Source organism: Daphnia pulex, chromosome 2 (assembly GCF_021134715.1).
Source record: "Daphnia pulex isolate KAP4 chromosome 2, ASM2113471v1".
Classification (NCBI taxonomy): domain Eukaryota; kingdom Metazoa; phylum Arthropoda; class Branchiopoda; order Diplostraca; family Daphniidae; genus Daphnia; species Daphnia pulex.
In genome coordinates this window covers 10,903,478-10,920,340 of record NC_060018.1, presented here as the reverse complement: position 1 = coordinate 10,920,340, position 16,863 = coordinate 10,903,478, and the positions used below count along the sequence as shown (strand labels likewise).

The 16,863-nt window shown below is 35.8% G+C and overlaps 2 long non-coding RNA genes across 4 annotated transcripts; one reads left to right on the top strand and one right to left on the bottom strand.

The window, feature by feature from the left end:
- Positions 1-7,602: 7,602 nt before the first annotated feature.
- Positions 7,603-8,859, bottom strand: LOC124208764. Of its 2 annotated transcripts, XR_006880584.1 has the most exons (5): positions 8,668-8,859; positions 8,244-8,484; positions 7,927-8,169; positions 7,788-7,851; positions 7,603-7,720 (listed from the first exon to the last, which is right to left on the bottom strand). It is a non-coding gene; the product is annotated as an uncharacterized LOC124208764 (long non-coding RNA). The 2 variants fall into 2 exon arrangements; XR_006880582.1 differs by having other exon boundaries at positions 7,603-7,851; positions 8,668-8,830.
- Positions 8,860-10,913: 2,054 nt separating this feature from the next.
- LOC124203089 lies at positions 10,914-12,514 on the top strand. Of its 2 annotated transcripts, XR_006878428.1 has the most exons (4): positions 10,914-11,025; positions 11,214-11,450; positions 11,524-12,277; positions 12,350-12,514. It is a non-coding gene; the product is annotated as an uncharacterized LOC124203089 (long non-coding RNA). The 2 variants fall into 2 exon arrangements; XR_006878427.1 differs by lacking the exon at positions 12,350-12,514 and having other exon boundaries at positions 11,524-12,329.
- The last annotated feature ends 4,349 nt before the right edge of the window (positions 12,515-16,863 follow it).

Sequence of the window (16,863 nt, the reverse complement as noted above, 5' to 3'; positions counted from 1 at the left end):
CAGCCAAATTTCACTATACTTTTGACATCATTAAAGTAGACAAAGTTAACCATATCCCTGAAAAAGGCGTGCTGATGCCATGCCCAGAAGCTTGCAGTACCCCTCATAAGTCACACACACAACACACAAAATAAAATAAAAGTATAAAAAACAAAACAAGACAATAGGCAATAACATCAAATAATTTCATGTCTAATGAAACAAGGTACTTATTGGAAGATGAAGTGTGTCTTTTGCAGTCAAGAAGTCGTAACTCGTAATAAGCAACATTATATCATCCGGCGATCACGATTTGTCTGCTTAAAAATTATTAGCTAAATTATTTTTATAAGGAACAAATTTTAAGAAAATCATTTAAGCCCCACTAAACTTCAAGATATATCTTGAAGTTTGGTTTATAAACCAAAATTTATTCGCAAAGGAACATATTCAGCACAACATTTTCATTTTGAAAATACTAACGGATTCTGTTAATTAAATAATTTATATTTAAATAGTTTAGGACCATTTATACCACTTATGACTGATGTTTAGGGTAAACCGGTACTACAGTTCGTAAATAATTTTTTTTTATTGCAGCTATTTTGTCACAGTTGGTAGAAGTTGATAACCCAACAGGATTTGATAGCAAGTGGGAACAGTGATATGCAGGATTTGAGCACACGCAGCTGGACTGCTGGATGGAAATTTTATAAACGTTTTTTATACTTTCTACTTGACATTATAAGACGACCGGTTTTTGTTCTTACGTTATTTTATCAAATATATATTTTAAAATATAAAACGACCATATCTGGTTGATATACTGTCGTGCTGCTATGGGGTGCCGTTGTACCTTTTTACCAACAAAGAAATATTAAGCAATAAATTAAACATTACAATAACTTAAATCAATCGTGATCTTGTATTCTAACAGAAATCTAACATTCATTACACAATTCTAACATTCATTTAACATTAATTAAATACCAATAACGCCGAGGTAACACTCTTTTAATTCAAATAAAACATACAAAATGAAATGTAAAATTAATCAAACCATCTATCGATTAACATTAGAGAAAACAATCAATCTTTCGGGTAAACTATTATTTAAAAAACCATGTATTGGCAAACCTAACATTAAATCAAAAATCATTCGCAATCTAACAGATCAATTAATTGCGATAAATTAATCAATCATGTAATCAAACAGTTTATTTTAATAACAATATAAAGGAAATGGATATGGTAAACATTTTGAAAATGAATATTTAATTCTATTCCATGAATCAACCAATTAACAAATGAAGTGTAGAGGCTAAGCTAAAAATTATAAATAAAGAATCATTAAAATTGTAATGTAGCCTAATTGAAGTTTGAAAAACAATTAAGGAATCAGCAAAGCGTTTATTTGTTGGGTAATTGACTCATTGGCTTTGTAGAATTCTTCTCTGTCAGGCCACTAGAGGCATCATAAAATAACAGAAGTCCGCAGAAGTACTCATACGCACGTAGTAGCCTACTCGTATTATATATACGCGACCGTACGCAACAAGCAAAATTTGTCCCGCTCATATATATGGCGAATTAAAATAAACGTGGAAACTCAGCGAGAGGACTCCAACAACAACAACAACAAAAAACGAACGAACATGGCAGGATTTCTAGATAGTTTCACAAAATTGTAGGAAAATGCATTCATGCATTTTTGCCGTGCCGATATCGAAAGCTATCACCGGAAATCTGGAGAAATTGTCCCATCACAGTTGCGCATATTGGTTGTATTTATTCGTTTTTATATCACGCTCATTTTCTGATACAAAATTGAGTACAAAATATATTTGGGAACGTGGATTTAAAATTTTTATTCGTTATCAGAAAATAATTTTCATATTAAAACAAATGTGAACCAACACGCGCGAATCCCGGGACACGTTCCACCAGTGCATTTTTTAAAATAAAAAATTTTGTTTGATGACTGACGCACCTTGTTTGCTACTTTAAAAGTTGTCCCTGATCTCTGCGTGAAGCCAGTCAATTTCCCGATTCCTTATTTCTGGTACATGTATACGATCTGAAATAATTTTTCGTAAAAATGATGGGGGCGAATGGGGATGATGGTAGATCGCCATTCTAGATATAACGAAGAAATATAATGAAAATCAAGTACAGAAATTAAATTACAAAATTAGAAGTGCAACAGCATCATAATTGGTGATTTGTGTTGCGTGATTCTGACCGCTAGATGACAAAGTTTAAAAAAGGGGCGGGGAGAAAAGAATGGAGGCAATACCATTTGCCATATCCCATATGAGTTGTTAATGCTCCGGGGTTAGTATAGGCTACATTATATCTGAATTTTTGTTTTATTTTTTTATTTGCCCGATTGAATAATAGATAATAGGTTTGATGCAGGTTTACGGAGCTATTATTTTACATTTGATTTTAAGGTTAGGTTTGATTGCAAGTTTGATTTGATAAATCTAATATCCCAGGTTTGACGCTATGTTACCCTTTGATGTTTGTTTAGATAAGTGTTTTATATAATGTTGTTTGTTTAATTCTAGATTGATGTTAAATGATAGGTTTGTTGTTAAAAAGGTACAACGGCACCCCATACCCCATATATGGGGTGCCGTTTTTCCCTTCTATCAGCATACACACGAATAGAAAAATATTTAAACAAAAATCAATCATTGATCAAATGGATAAAACATGAATCAAACCAAATCAAACACGGATTAAACAAAAATCAATGTTTTTAACAGCGATCAAACCACATCTAAGAGAGATCAAACACAATTAATCGATTAACAATTAATGAAATAGAGATGACGTCAATGGTAAGGTTATACTAAATAGCAGTTGCTGATATAAATTTGTAAAAACATAAGAAATCATTTCAAAAAGAGGAAATTGATCAGAAATGCTGGAATCAAACGGGAAATCCAAGAAAAATAATTGAATAAAGATGCGAATAAAATTATTTGTTATTATTAAACTACAATGATGTGGGTTATGTTCCATGAAAGAACGAATGACATTTAAAATTTTTAATCAAACAAAAATATATTTTGAAATTGTAAAAGGAAAAATAAATGAAATAAATAGTACGAGTAACTATAAAACCATTAAATCAAATGGACAATGTTTATTATAAGAAATTTTTGTACACTAAATCTCATAAGAATCGAATATTCAAGTAATCAATTAATAAATAGCGTAAAATAATGCAGTGACCTATAAGCCTGAAATCTCTCTCAGTTTGTCGGAAAATGAAATATGATCGCCAAATTTGGCACGGCTCGCCTTTCTCGTACAATCACCGTCTGTCTAGGCGCTACAACTATATTTGAAAAAAGCTGTCGACATCCAAACCGGTCTTCAGTAAGGTAGCCAGTGTAATTACGTAATATCAATATGAATACCAACTAATAAAACCCTCACAAGGAAATTCCCGAAGCCTTGCCCGGCTGATAAGATTTTAATTAGCCAGCCACTTATCTAGCAATTTTGGGACTAGAACGGGACTATAGAATATGACACGATGAAATTTAGCATGAGGGTTGTCGACAAAAGTCTCCAGCACCAACGAATGACCGTTTCAGTTTCTCGATAATTGGATGAAAGGTGGAGGGGATCGAAATTTGTTGCTTGGTGATTTTATTTACCCGGTATTTACCCATGCAATTTATGTTTTTCATCTAATCGTTGACAGCACCACAGAGCACTGCATTTTTTACGGATTGTTTGTATTGTTTCGTTCGTTCGTTTGTGTGTTTCTTTAAAAAAAAATTTCATATAAGCAGCAAGCATTGACATCAAGGCAGTGACATCGTAGGCTCGAACTAGATGTCCATTTTCGAAGCACCGATCCGTCTTCCTCTTGCGAAAAAAAGTAACCGTCTAAAAGCGGAGAAAAAAAAAACACAAGCTCATTCAAAACCATCGAATGGTTGTTTATATGAACATAAAAAAGGGGACAAATTTCGGTCGTTTATACATATATATACATTTCCCGTACGTAAATTTTTTATTATTATGCTGCTTCTGTTCGTTTATCGTCGACTCGACGAGCATCAAATCGGTGTCCTACTTCTTGACTAAGCCCTTATCCTTTCCGTTCTGTTGAAATCCGTGCCGAACGTTTCGGTCCATGTTTTGGCAGTAAATGCATAGAGAACGTGTCGCTGTGTATCTCGCCCACTGAGCTGACGCTGCGGGACAAGTTCCAGTTGGCCGTGTTGCAGGAGAGAAAATATTTAGCGCATTTGCATCGCACTAAATTTAACTAAAGGGGAACACTTCTTGCAAATTTTAGGCTGAAATTAATTGCGCTAATATATCGGGAAAATCAGTGTATACAGGCCTATGTGAGCGGATGGATATCGGACGGAAGGAAAAAGGCGGACAAGCTTCTATTGAGCTGTGTATAATCGGCATGATACTGTATTAGCCGCAAAAAGGTGACATGAAGCTAAAGGTGACATGACCTAGCGCTAAATATTTACAATGCGTGTTTTATAAATTATATGATAAAATGAATTGCACTAAATTTAGCGCATCGTGTGAATTTTAAAGTAAATGATAAGCGACATGCGCGCTTACATAGCGCTAGATCTATAGCGCGAAAAATTTGACTTAATTATTTTTCGCGCAGTGAGCGGCCTAAAAAAAGCAAATGGGCGACGCTTAGCACTAAAATCGCGAACGGACGCGCGGTAAGCGCTAAAATAACGGACGGGCAAGCGCTACTCTTCCGACCAGTCACCGCAATCGTTTTCATTGTTACGCCTGTTAATAAAATTTGATGCGATGCGTGTTAAGTAGGCCTAGCTTTAAATATATTTTAGCGCTTGCACGTTTCGTAAATAATACGATAAAATGAATTGCTTATTCCAAGATGATGGCGCTATCGCACCGCTCGCTCTCCGCTCCCGTTCCCTGGCTATAAAGGGGGTGAGCGAATGAAGCATTTATAAACCGCTAGGTTGCTGTCTTTTTTAACAACTTGAATTCGAAGTTAAATTATTAATTTTATGGAATCGGTAGAATCATTTAATATTATTCCTTTTTCCACTTAAATAATAAATGTTTCCCATTTTCACGTTAATGATTCTTTCCCTCGATTATTTTGTTAAATTGATTTGATTCATGTTTGATATGAATTTTATTGATTTATTAATGTTTGATTCATGTTTGAAATGTATTTAATTAATTAATTAATGTTTAATCAATTTATACAAATAGTATGGTTGATTTCTTGATATCAAAGTATGAATTGGTAGGTTTAATAATATATCAATGCAAATTTATATGTTTAATGATGACACGGAGTTGAAATAAATTAAACGATAGATATGTTGTATAAAGGGAAAAACGGCACCCCATACCCATACCATATGCTGCTAGCGTATGAGGTAACGTTATACCTTTTTACTAACAAAGAAATATTAAACTATAAATTAAACATTATAATAACTTAAATCAATCGTGATCTTATATTTTAACAGAAATCTAACATTCATTAAACAATTCTAACATTAATTTAACATTCATTAAACACCAATAACGCCGAGGTACTCTCTAAGAAACGCTGTGTTGAAAAAGGGAAACATGACCATGCTTTGAAAATATTCTAAATTCTATGTTTTCAAAACGGAAACACAAAGTTTAAAAAATGGAGTAAATTTCTTTTTCTCATTTTTACCTTCGCGCCACTTTTGACATTAAACCTAATAAACGCCCCTCATTAAACGACACATGATTTAACTAAACATTGCGTTAAGAAAAGGTAAAAATGTTAACTTTTTGCATCTCTTTGGCGGGATGTAAAAAACAAACATTTTGAAACATCAACAAATGAAATAAGTATATATCGCGTGAATTGGTTTGATAATCAAGTTTATTGCAAACCTTATCTTTAGTTTGAATACATCCTAGCAGAAAATTATCAACGGCTTGTTTCCTCCAAATTTCACACAGCGGCGGTAGAATAATTATTCAACATATTTAATAAAAGGCCCATGCCACTCATTTGATATGGCTGCGATGGGTATTGAACTCGGGACTCCCGGGTCCCAGTCCGATGCTGATCCACTGTGCTATTCTAGATGTATATATAGTCCTTCACAATCATGGCATATTAGACGATGGGCGTTGGGACCATTGAAAATTTTTCCGAATATCCAAACATCACTTCCAATTCGCTTCGTAGCACCCATCACACACACCACACAAATGAATTAAAAAACATTATGTGAGCCATTTGGCGACACACTCGATGCATAGATATGCTTAGTCAACTATATCGACGGACAAACTAGATGTATAGGCCATTTCACGCACCGTGCCTATGCACGTTACGTATGTTTAGGCAATACGCATACATATAGCATACGAAAGAAACAGTACCTAATGAAAAGCTTTTTTTACACTAATTGTATTAAAGTATGTTGACTGATAGTACTTTTGGGACTTAAAGTACTTAATCTCTTGAATCGTAGTTATTTGAAAAAGTTGTTTATGGCTTTCTTGAAACTATGTTTGGAATTGTCCCCTCAATGAATTTTTTTTATCTAATAAAATGAATATAAAGAGGATGCAGAGGATTAGATTTTTACCAAATTAAGTATAAATGCATTAGCTGCAAATTAAGGTATTCAACTTTAAAGTTAATTCATTTATTTATGTAGATAAAATTTTGTAAGAATTTCGAGAAATATGCAAATAAGGGGAGGGATAACAAGGCCATGGCTTCCAGCATAGCCTGGGGTTCTTTCGGGGCGGTTAGGTTAAAAACAAAAAGAAAACAAATGTGTTTGGTTGGGGGGAATCATTTTTGTTTCGAAAAAAATTTCTAAACATCGTGTGTCGGAGGAGGTGACAAACAAGTCATGTTTAGATATAGCAAAACATTAGTTTCCTTTTAGAACACAGCGTTTCTTAGAGAGTAACACTCTTTTAATTCAAATAAAACATACAAAATGAAATGTAAAATTAAACAAACCATCTATCGATTAACATTAGAGAAAACAATCAATCTTTCGGGTAAGCTATTATTTAATAAACCATGTATTGGCAAACCTAACATTAAATCAAACATCATTCGCAATCTAACAGATAAATTAATTGCGATAAATTAATCAATCATGTAATCAAACAGTTTATTTTAATAACAATTTAAAGGAAATGGATATGGTTAACATTTTTAAAATGAATATTTAATTCTATTCCTTGAATCAATCAATTAACAAATGAAGTGTAGAGGCTAAGCTAAAAATTAGAAATAAAGAATCATTAAAATTGTAATGTAATTGAAGTTTGAAAAACAAATAAGGAATCAGCAAAGCGTTTATTTGTTGGGTAATAGACTCATTGGCTTTGTAGAATACTTCTCTGTCAGGCCACTAGAGGCATCATAAAATAACAGAAGTCCGCAGAAGTACTCATACGCACGTAGTAGCCTAGGGGGAGACCGGGGCTAGTAGGCCATTTTTTTACACACCCGCTCCTGTGAGTCGTAATTTTCATTGAAATGATAACATTTTTAGCTTAAATGAAACCTTATCATCTTAACTAAAAAGTAGCGTCAAAAAAATTATTAGAAAAGGAAAAATACTTGCCGAAAAATACGTTTTATTGCGACACCTTCAATGGGCAACTTGCCCCAAGGGGCAAGTTGCCCAATGAATTGGGGTAAGTTGGCATTGCATTTTTACACAGCATTTGCGACATTCTACACATACAAAATGTTTTTGCAAAAATCGAATCAGGAACCCATAAACCAACTTTTAAATACATACACTTAATTGAATCTTCTTTTTTAATGCAAAACACTTTAGGTGTCACTTTCCTATCTGTGAAAACCTGTTCGACAAAAGGTTTTCAATTATTATAGCTCAATTTAGTAGGCCACCAGACTGCTCTTTATTTCACTGTTACCTGGCATTAAATGATTTTTCTGTGTGGTTTAAATGAGACACTACAACTTCTGGATGAAATCTCTTGAGTCAACAATTATGGGATGGCCTAGCTAAAGTTTTGTCGATCTTGGTTGGGGGAAAAATTTGGAGATTCATTGTGGACGTAAATTGAAAACTTTCTTACACAGGACAGGAAAACATAAATGTCTGCTGATCGATGGAAATAATGAACTAGTACAGCCATTCCTTCATCCGTGAAAACCTGCCCGATAAAATGTTTGTAGACTCATTAGCTCAATTTAATATTCTGAAGACTGCATTTAGTTTCTTTGTTACCTGGTATAACCTGGAGAAAACACATTTCAGTTTGCAGGCACTTTTTTCTAGACATCTGTTCCAATAATTGAAAAAAATGTCCTTCTTTCTGTCAATGTAGCTTTAGTCTTTACACTTTTACAAACTTCTTCTTGGTAGATAAAATGGGATTCCCACATGTTTACTTCTTTTAAAACCATTTCAATGGCTCTTTAAATTGTAACACTTAAAGTCTTTCCTCTTCAACATAGTTTTTGGTAATCTAAAAAGAAAAAGAAAGGAAATTTTGACAGAGCAACAGACTATAAAAACTGGCCAACTTGCCCCCGAAAAAAACGGCCTACCTACCCCATGGGTAGGTGTCATAGCATCTTTTCAAATTACTTACATTAATGAACACTAAATTGATAAAACTATTTGATTAACAGTTTGCTAAATGTATTACCTTTCTGAAAAAGCAAATCTCTTGCTTGCACACTCAATACCTAATTGATGAAAAGGATATCACTCCGGGAAAAAAAAATTACTGACGGGTGATGAAAAACGTTTTTGGGCTTTAAAAACGTCACGGTTTAAGTGCAGACGAGAAAAATTTTGGTACACACCATCTATCGCTAAAACTGAACACTTTGGCTATTCTGAAAAATTATAAATTTCATGTGGCGCCAAATTAAAGGGAAAAGAGCGACTTACCCCTGGGCCAGCTAACCCCGGTCTCCCCTACTCATATTATATACACGCAACCGTCCGCAACAAGCAAAATTTGTCCCGCTCATATATAGGGCGAATTAAAATAAACGTGGAAACTCAGCGAGAGGACTCCAACAACAACAAAAAAACGAACGAACATGGCAGGATTTCTAGATAAATCCACAAAATTGTAGGAAAATGCATTCATACATTTTTGCCGTGCCGATATCGAAAGCTATCACCGAATATCTGGAGAAATTGTCCCATCACAGTTGCGCATATTGGTTGGATTTATTCGTTTTTATATCACGCTCATTTTCTGATACAAAATATATTTGGGAACGTGGATTTAAAATTTTTATTCGTTATCAAAAAATAATTTTCATATTAAAACGAATGTGAACCAACACACGAATCCCGGGACACGTTCCACCAGTGCATTTTCAAAAATAAAAAAAATTTGTTTGATGTCTGACACACCTTGTTTGCTACTTTAAAAGTTGTCCCTGATCTCTGCGTGAAGCCAGTCAATTTCCCGATTCCTTATTTCTGGTACATGTATACGATCTGAAATAATTTTTCGTAAAAATCATGGGGGCGAATGGGGATGATGGTAGATAACGATTTCTACATTCTAGATATAACGAAATGGCATGAAATATAATGAAAATCAAGTACAGAAATTAAATTACAAAATTAGAAGTGCAACAGCATCATAATTGGTGTTTTGTGTTGCGTGATTCTGACCGCTAGATGACAAAGTTTAAAAAAGAGGCGGGGAGAAAAGAATGGAGACAAAATCATTTGACATATCCCATATGAGTTTTTAATGCTCCGGGGTTAGTAGGGGAGACCGGGGCTAGTTGGCCTAGGGGTAAGTCGCTCTTTTCCCTTTAATTTGGCGCCACTTGCAATCCACAATTTTTCAAAATAGCCAAATTGTTCAGTTTTATCAATAGATGGTGTGTACCAATTTTTTTTTCGTCTGCACTTAAACCGTGACGTTTTAACAAGCAATCCACCACTCAAGTGCACCAAATCCATGGACACCACTTTTTTTCCCATTCCGCTATGGGACCTAAAAATCTGAAATAATTCAGGCATATCCAGTTTTTTACTTCGGATTCACCTGTTGTTGCAGAATTTAAATATTCTCTGTCGTTCGGGAGATATTTATTGTTAAAGTTTGGGTTTTTTCAAATTTTAACAATTTTGGGGGGGTCTTTGGTATCGCTTTATGGGTAAATGCTAACCTTTAAAAAAAAACAAATTCTCTCAAAAGTTTGCTCGTCCATCCCTCAATACGAATCCAAAAGGAATTTACATTCTAGATTAGATTGGCCGAGTTATTCTCAATCTAGTAAAGTGTAATTTTTACAAGTTTCCCACCCAGCCCAGTCGCCATTTTTTATCACTCTCCCTCGCGTTCCTGGTGGATGACAGCCGAAGCATACGAGTTCTCTGCACCTCGGGCTTCATATTGCCGGCCACTAGACTATTTGAAAGGGCCTACAGTATGTCCCCCGGTCTAAAGTGAAGGCCAGAAAAGCGTAGCTTCGGCTGTCATCCGCCAGGAACGCGAGGGAGATTGATAAAAAATGGCGATTGGGCTGGGTGGGAAACTTGTAAAAATTACACTTTACTAGATTGGGAATAACTCGGCCAATCTAATCTAGAATGTAAATTCTTTTTGGATTCGTATTGAGGGATGGACGAGCAAACTTTTGGGAGAATTTGTTTTTTTTAAAGGTTAGCATTTACCCATAAAGCGATACCAAAGACCCCCCAAAATTGTTAAAATTTGAAAAAACCCAAAATTTAACATTAAATATCTCCCGAACGGCAGAGAATATTTAAATTCTGCAACAACAGGTGAATCCGGAGTAAAAAACTGGATATGCCTGAATTGTTTCAGATTTTTAGGTCCCATAGCGGAATGGAAAAAAAAGTGGGGTCCATGGATTTGGTGCACTTGAGTGGTGGATTGCTTGTTAAAGCCCAAAAACGTTTTTCGTCACCCGCCACCCGCCAGTAACTTTTTTTTCCCGGAGTGATTACCTTTTCATCAATTAGGTATTGAGTGTACAAGCAAGAGATTTGCTTTTTTAGAAAGGTAATTCATTTAGCCAACTGGTAATCAAATAGTTTTTTCCAATTTTGTGTTCATTTATGTAAGTAATTTGAAAAGATGCTATGACACCTACCCATGGGGTAGGTCGGCCGTTTTTTTTTCGGGGGCAAGTTGGCCTGTTTTTTATAGTCCTGTGGCTCTGTCAAAATTTCCTTTCTTTTTCTTTTTAGATTACCAAAAACTGTGTTGAAGAGGAAAGACTTTATGTGTTACAATTGAAAGAGCCATTGAAATGGTTTTAAAAGAAGTAAGAAGAGTTACCAATGTGTGAATCCCATTTTATATACCAAGAAGAAGTCTGTAAAGCTACATTGACAGAAAGAAGAAGGGAATTTCTTCAATTATTGGAACAGATATCTAGAAAAAGTGCCTGCAAACTTAAATGTGGTTTCTCCAGGTTTTACCAGGTAACAAAGAAACTAAATGTAGTTTTTAGAATAATAAATTGAGCTAATGAGTCCACAAAAATTTTATCGGCAGGTTTTCATAGATGAAGAAAGGACTATACTAGTTCATTGTTTCCATCGATCAGCAGACATTTATGTTTTCCTGTCCTGTGTAAGAAAGCTTTCAATTTACGCCCACAATGAATCTCCAATTACCACTAACCAACATCGACAAAACTTTAGCTAGGGTAGACTTGTTGACTCAGGAGGTTTTAACCAGAAGTTGGAGTACAGTGTCTCATTTACACACCACAGAAGAATCGTGTTATGCTTAAAAACAAGATTAATTCAGTGTATGTTTTTAAAAGTTGGTTTATTGGTTCATGGGTTTTGTGAAAACATTTTGTGTGTGTGTGTAGCATGTCCCAAATGCTGTGTAAAAATGCAATGCCAACTTGCCCCAATTCATTAGGCAACTTACCCCGTAGTTGGGGCAAGTTGCCCATTTTAGGTGTCGCATTAAAACGAATTTTTTGGCATAAATTTTTCCTTTTCTTAGAATTTTTTGACGCTTATTTTTAGTTAAGATAATAAGGTTTCATTTAAGCTAAAACTTTTATCATTACAATGAAAATTACGACTCCCAGGAGCGGGTGTGTGAAAAATGGCCTACTAGCCCCGGTCTCCCCTATAAGCTACATTATATCTGAATTTTTGTTTTATTTTTTAATTTGCCCGATTGAATAATAGATAATAGGTTTGATGCAGGTTTACGGAGCTATTATTTTACATTTGGTTTTAAGGTTAGGTTTGATTGCAAGTTAGATTTGATAAATCTAATATCCCAGGTTTGACGCTATGTTACCCTTTGATGTTTGTTTAGATAAGTGTTTTATATAATATTGTTTGTTTAATTATAGATTGATGTTAAATGATAGGTTTGTTGTTAAAAAGGTACAACGGCACCCCATAATAGGCCTACATGCGAATGGAAAATTTTACAAAAACCATGAATGACAATAAGAAAAATATAGGCTAAAATAAAAATATGCATTGCGACGACATCAGATTGATTTAAACATTTATCGCAAATACAATGTGATTTTCTGTCAAACAATTATCGGCGCGCACACTGTGAATTAATTATTTCAGAATAATTAAGATCGAGATTAAGATCTATTTTTCTCAGCTCTTATTCAATTACTGTTTATGGCTAGAGCAGAGCTGTTGCACTTCACTAAATGTCACTAATTCCGCTCATCTACTGAAATTCATTCTAACACGAACAGTAAAAGAATCAGATTAACAATAAGTGATCTAATTCATGATAACAAATCAGATTAATATGTAGGCTAATATCGCAGCAAATATTCATTGTGCAACGTAAACCGTAGTACCGCAGTGTCCGCTCTATAGGCGCGCCGCAATCTACATGCTTCTGCCTTGACGTCATGGATCGATATTGGAACTTACACCATCGATTGGCATGTTAACTATGTTATAAAGATTTTGCTCACACTTTCTGAATATTACAACTTACAGCGTTGCTTGGTTACAAGATTCCTTCGGTAATGTCGTTCGGGAATGTTTTTAAACGTTAAGGAGACAGAAAATCAAGGTTAAATAGTAGATAAATACATACTATTATGTTTGGAAAATTTTGTTTACCTTTATTCTCTTAAATTAATTGATTCTTATTAACTAATTGACTAATAATCTGTCAATATTATCATAATATTCGTAATATTCGAAGTCGCACCACTCATAATATTATGAGTGGTGCGACTTAGGTGTGGCGGAGGCTTCGCCCCGCCACCCCACGTCGCACTTCATGTTTAGATTAAGTTAAAGTAACACCTATTACTATAGTAACAATACAATTATATCATGCGGTCACATGTTGCATTACATGAGTCTTGGCTAATAGATAGCGAACTACCATCATACCCATTTTTTCCCTTCTATTAATGTAACAATGATGGTCTAATGGTCATCAACCGCATGGTTCGGGGTTCGAATCTCGATCAAGTCGGAAAAGAAAACTAAATTTTTGAAAAATTTCTCTTAATAAGCTTTCGGAGGTAAATGGAAGGGGAAGATCGGTGGTAACTCTTCACGACCGCAAGAAGATCTTGATGACCGAGGAGAGGACAGAGGAAGAAGGGAGAGATGACCCAGAGCTTCAAAATGAATATAATCTAACATTTTAAAAGTGTTCCTCAACTTCTTGGTTGATGACTAACTGTTAAAAAAGGAGGCATAGACATTTTACTGACAACCAAATTTATTAAAATCAAGATAAAAAATAGTAAACAAAAAGAGTTAATTATAAAACTAAAAGGGTTAAAAAAATAAAAGTGGGAAAATACAAAGTAAAAAGAAGAATAAAGACGAAATCGAAATCGAACATAAAAACCAAATCAAATAATTAATACTCTCCACTCCCATAGCAGAAAACTTGTCTTGCTAGGGAAGATCCAAACTTTTTTTTCTTTTTGTTTACACTGCTGAGCATGCACTGACAGTTGGAAGGTTACGCAAAAAAGCGAATTCACTGCCTAGGATTCGGCAACCAGCTAGGTAACAAGTACGCAAATTAAATTTTTAAAACAGTAATGAAAACAAATGAAACCCCGTTAGGACATGTATCAAATTTTGACAGAATTATGTACAAAATTTGGTGACGATTGGTCATTCAGGGAAGAAACGTATAAAGGATAACTAAATGGACATTAAACCCTCTGAATTTCACTACTAGCTACTACTACCCTACCCCCTATACCCCACACCCTATATTGTTAAGGACCTTCGTATATAAATATACCTCAGGGATAATTTAAATGCCTTACTGGCCAGCTTGTTAGGGTCAAAACTTTAGATTTCTATGATGTTGCCCTGTAAAATTGATCGAAATGGTACTAGGGAAATGGGTAACCCAGCGGAAAAAGTCGCATAAAATCTGATATGATTTCACAATGATCTCACTTACAAAAATCATATGATCCCATATGGAATTCATGTTCCAAATTTCAGGTTTTTGGCGGAAGCGTAGCGCGGAATTTTAATAAAACGTAAATAAAACGGCGGCGGATTGAGCAATTAAGATCGAACAAAAACAGAAAAAAAAGAGAAAAAAATGCAATTTTTTATTTCTTGTCTGAGTTTGATTAGTCATTAGCAAGATTACCCATCTTCATTTAAACAAAAAAAAACCTTAAATTGCTAATATCTCCGTTCTCGAACGGCGAAGCGGGTCGCGACTTGCGTCAATCCGATCCCTTGCTGCGCGCGCAAGTTTCCCGATAGGAGTGGTCCAACAATTAGAAAATAGTTTTCCTCAAGTCTATATTTTTTATTTTATTAAGTCTATTATTTTTTTCTATATTTATTTTCCGATTTTCCCTTTATGGTAAAATTTATTGCACTCCGGAGAACTCTAGTGTCAAAAGAGGCTGTTGGTTTATATTACAGATGAATCTGTTCAAGTACAACCATTTGAGGAAAATGGTTACTTGGTTAGAATAGATTTCAATCCTACAGTTCCTCATTGTTCACTTGCCAGCCTTATTGCCCTCTGCCTGAGAGGCAAGATTCAGAAAAATGTGGTGGAAAGGATCAAATTGGACATAGTAATTGCAGAGGGTAAACATAGCACAGAAGAAGAGAGTAAGTCCTAATACCATATTTAAATGTTCAAAAAAGCTTTCATAAAATATTCTTTTACTTTATTCCCATCCAGTCAATAAACAAATCAACGATAAGGAAAGAGTCGCCGCCGCCGATAGTTGATAGTTGCATAAGAGATGAAGAATAAGAATTTTTTTTGAGAAGAAAAAAAAAAAATACAATAAATTTCCTCAGAGTATTTTGTATTCCATTCCATGAGATCAACTCACAAGTATGAAAGGCACTGCAGAGACAATTTCATCGCACATATACACCCTGGATTGATTTTAGTATAATGTATGTATGTATGTATATTAACATTTATATACCGCACTTTCTCATATAATAACAATACGTTCAAATGACGGTTTAAAAGTGAGCTGTGCTTTAGTGACGGGCAGTTAAAAAGGGGTATGACAAGGTAAAAAAGTGTGTCTTAAGGAGTTTCTTGAAATCTTGGCGACTAGAAGTTGACCGGATAGCTGGTGGAAGTTCGTTCCAGTAGTGCGGTGCATAAGAGATAAACGACCGCTTTTGGTAGGCTGGCTTTGGTGGAGCGTTCTTCTTCCCCCGAGTTCTAGTGGAGGCCACCACACGAAGACTCCTCGCCTCCGCGCGTAAACCTGCACGGCCGGGTACGTGGAGAGCAACGCATTCTTGTAGGTAGACTGGTGCAGTTCCTTGCAGACAGTCGAAGACAAGAAGTAGGACCTTAAAGAGAATCCTGTAGTGGATAGGGAGCCAGTGCAGTCGAAATCTTGACTCTTCAGTGGAAAAAACGCCTCGGTGAATTAGGCGGGCGGCTGAGTCCTGCACCGATTGAAGAGGTCTTAATTTCTCCTTTGAAAGTCCAGCCAGTAAGGAGTTGGCGTAGTCAAGATGTGATATGACAAGCGAGTGCACAAGAATCTTCGTGGCTTCCGTTGTCAGATGACTTCTTATTTTGCCGAGCCGATATAAATTAAAATTTGCGGCTCTTGATATGGCCGAAATTTGACGGTCCATCGTCAGATCAGAGCTTAGGTGAACACCGAGAACTTTCGCTGATGTAGTAGGTGTGACAAGGTTGTCACCAACACGAAATGGCAGTGGAGCTAATTTTCCAGCCAGCTCGGAGGGGGCAAAGTAAAGAACCTCACTTTTTGAGGGATTCAACTTGACCCAGTTGAATGAGAACCAGTCGATTAAATCGCCGGCGCACTCGGACAAGATCCTAAGGGCGTCGAATTGGTCGAGACAGTCACGTGAGAAACCGAACTCGAGGTAGATGGCTGTATCGTCGGAGTACTGCTCGATGCTGATGCCGTACCGCTCAGCCACCAGCCGTAAACAGTTCACATAAATGGTATAGAGTTTAGGACCAAGGACAGATCCTTGGGGGACTCCATACTTAACTTGAACCGGATCCGATTCAACACCATCCACGATCACCGATTGAGTCCGGTTTCTTAGATATGAAGCGATCCAGGCAAGAGGCTTTCCATCAATGCCACAGTGGGAAGAGATTCGATCAAGAAGAATTTCATGATCGATCGTGTCAAAAGCGGCGGTCAGATCGAGAAGAAGAACGACACAGCCATGTCCCTGACTAGCAGCTTGAAGTAAGTCATTCTGAAGTGCCAGTAGCGCGGTCTCGGTCGAGTGATTAGGGCGATAGGCATACTGAGTCGGTGAAAGGATCTCATGGCTGGCCAGATGAGCATCAAGCTGGTGGGCTGCTAGTCGCTCAAGAACTTTAGACAAGAACGAGAGATTAGTTACTGGTCGA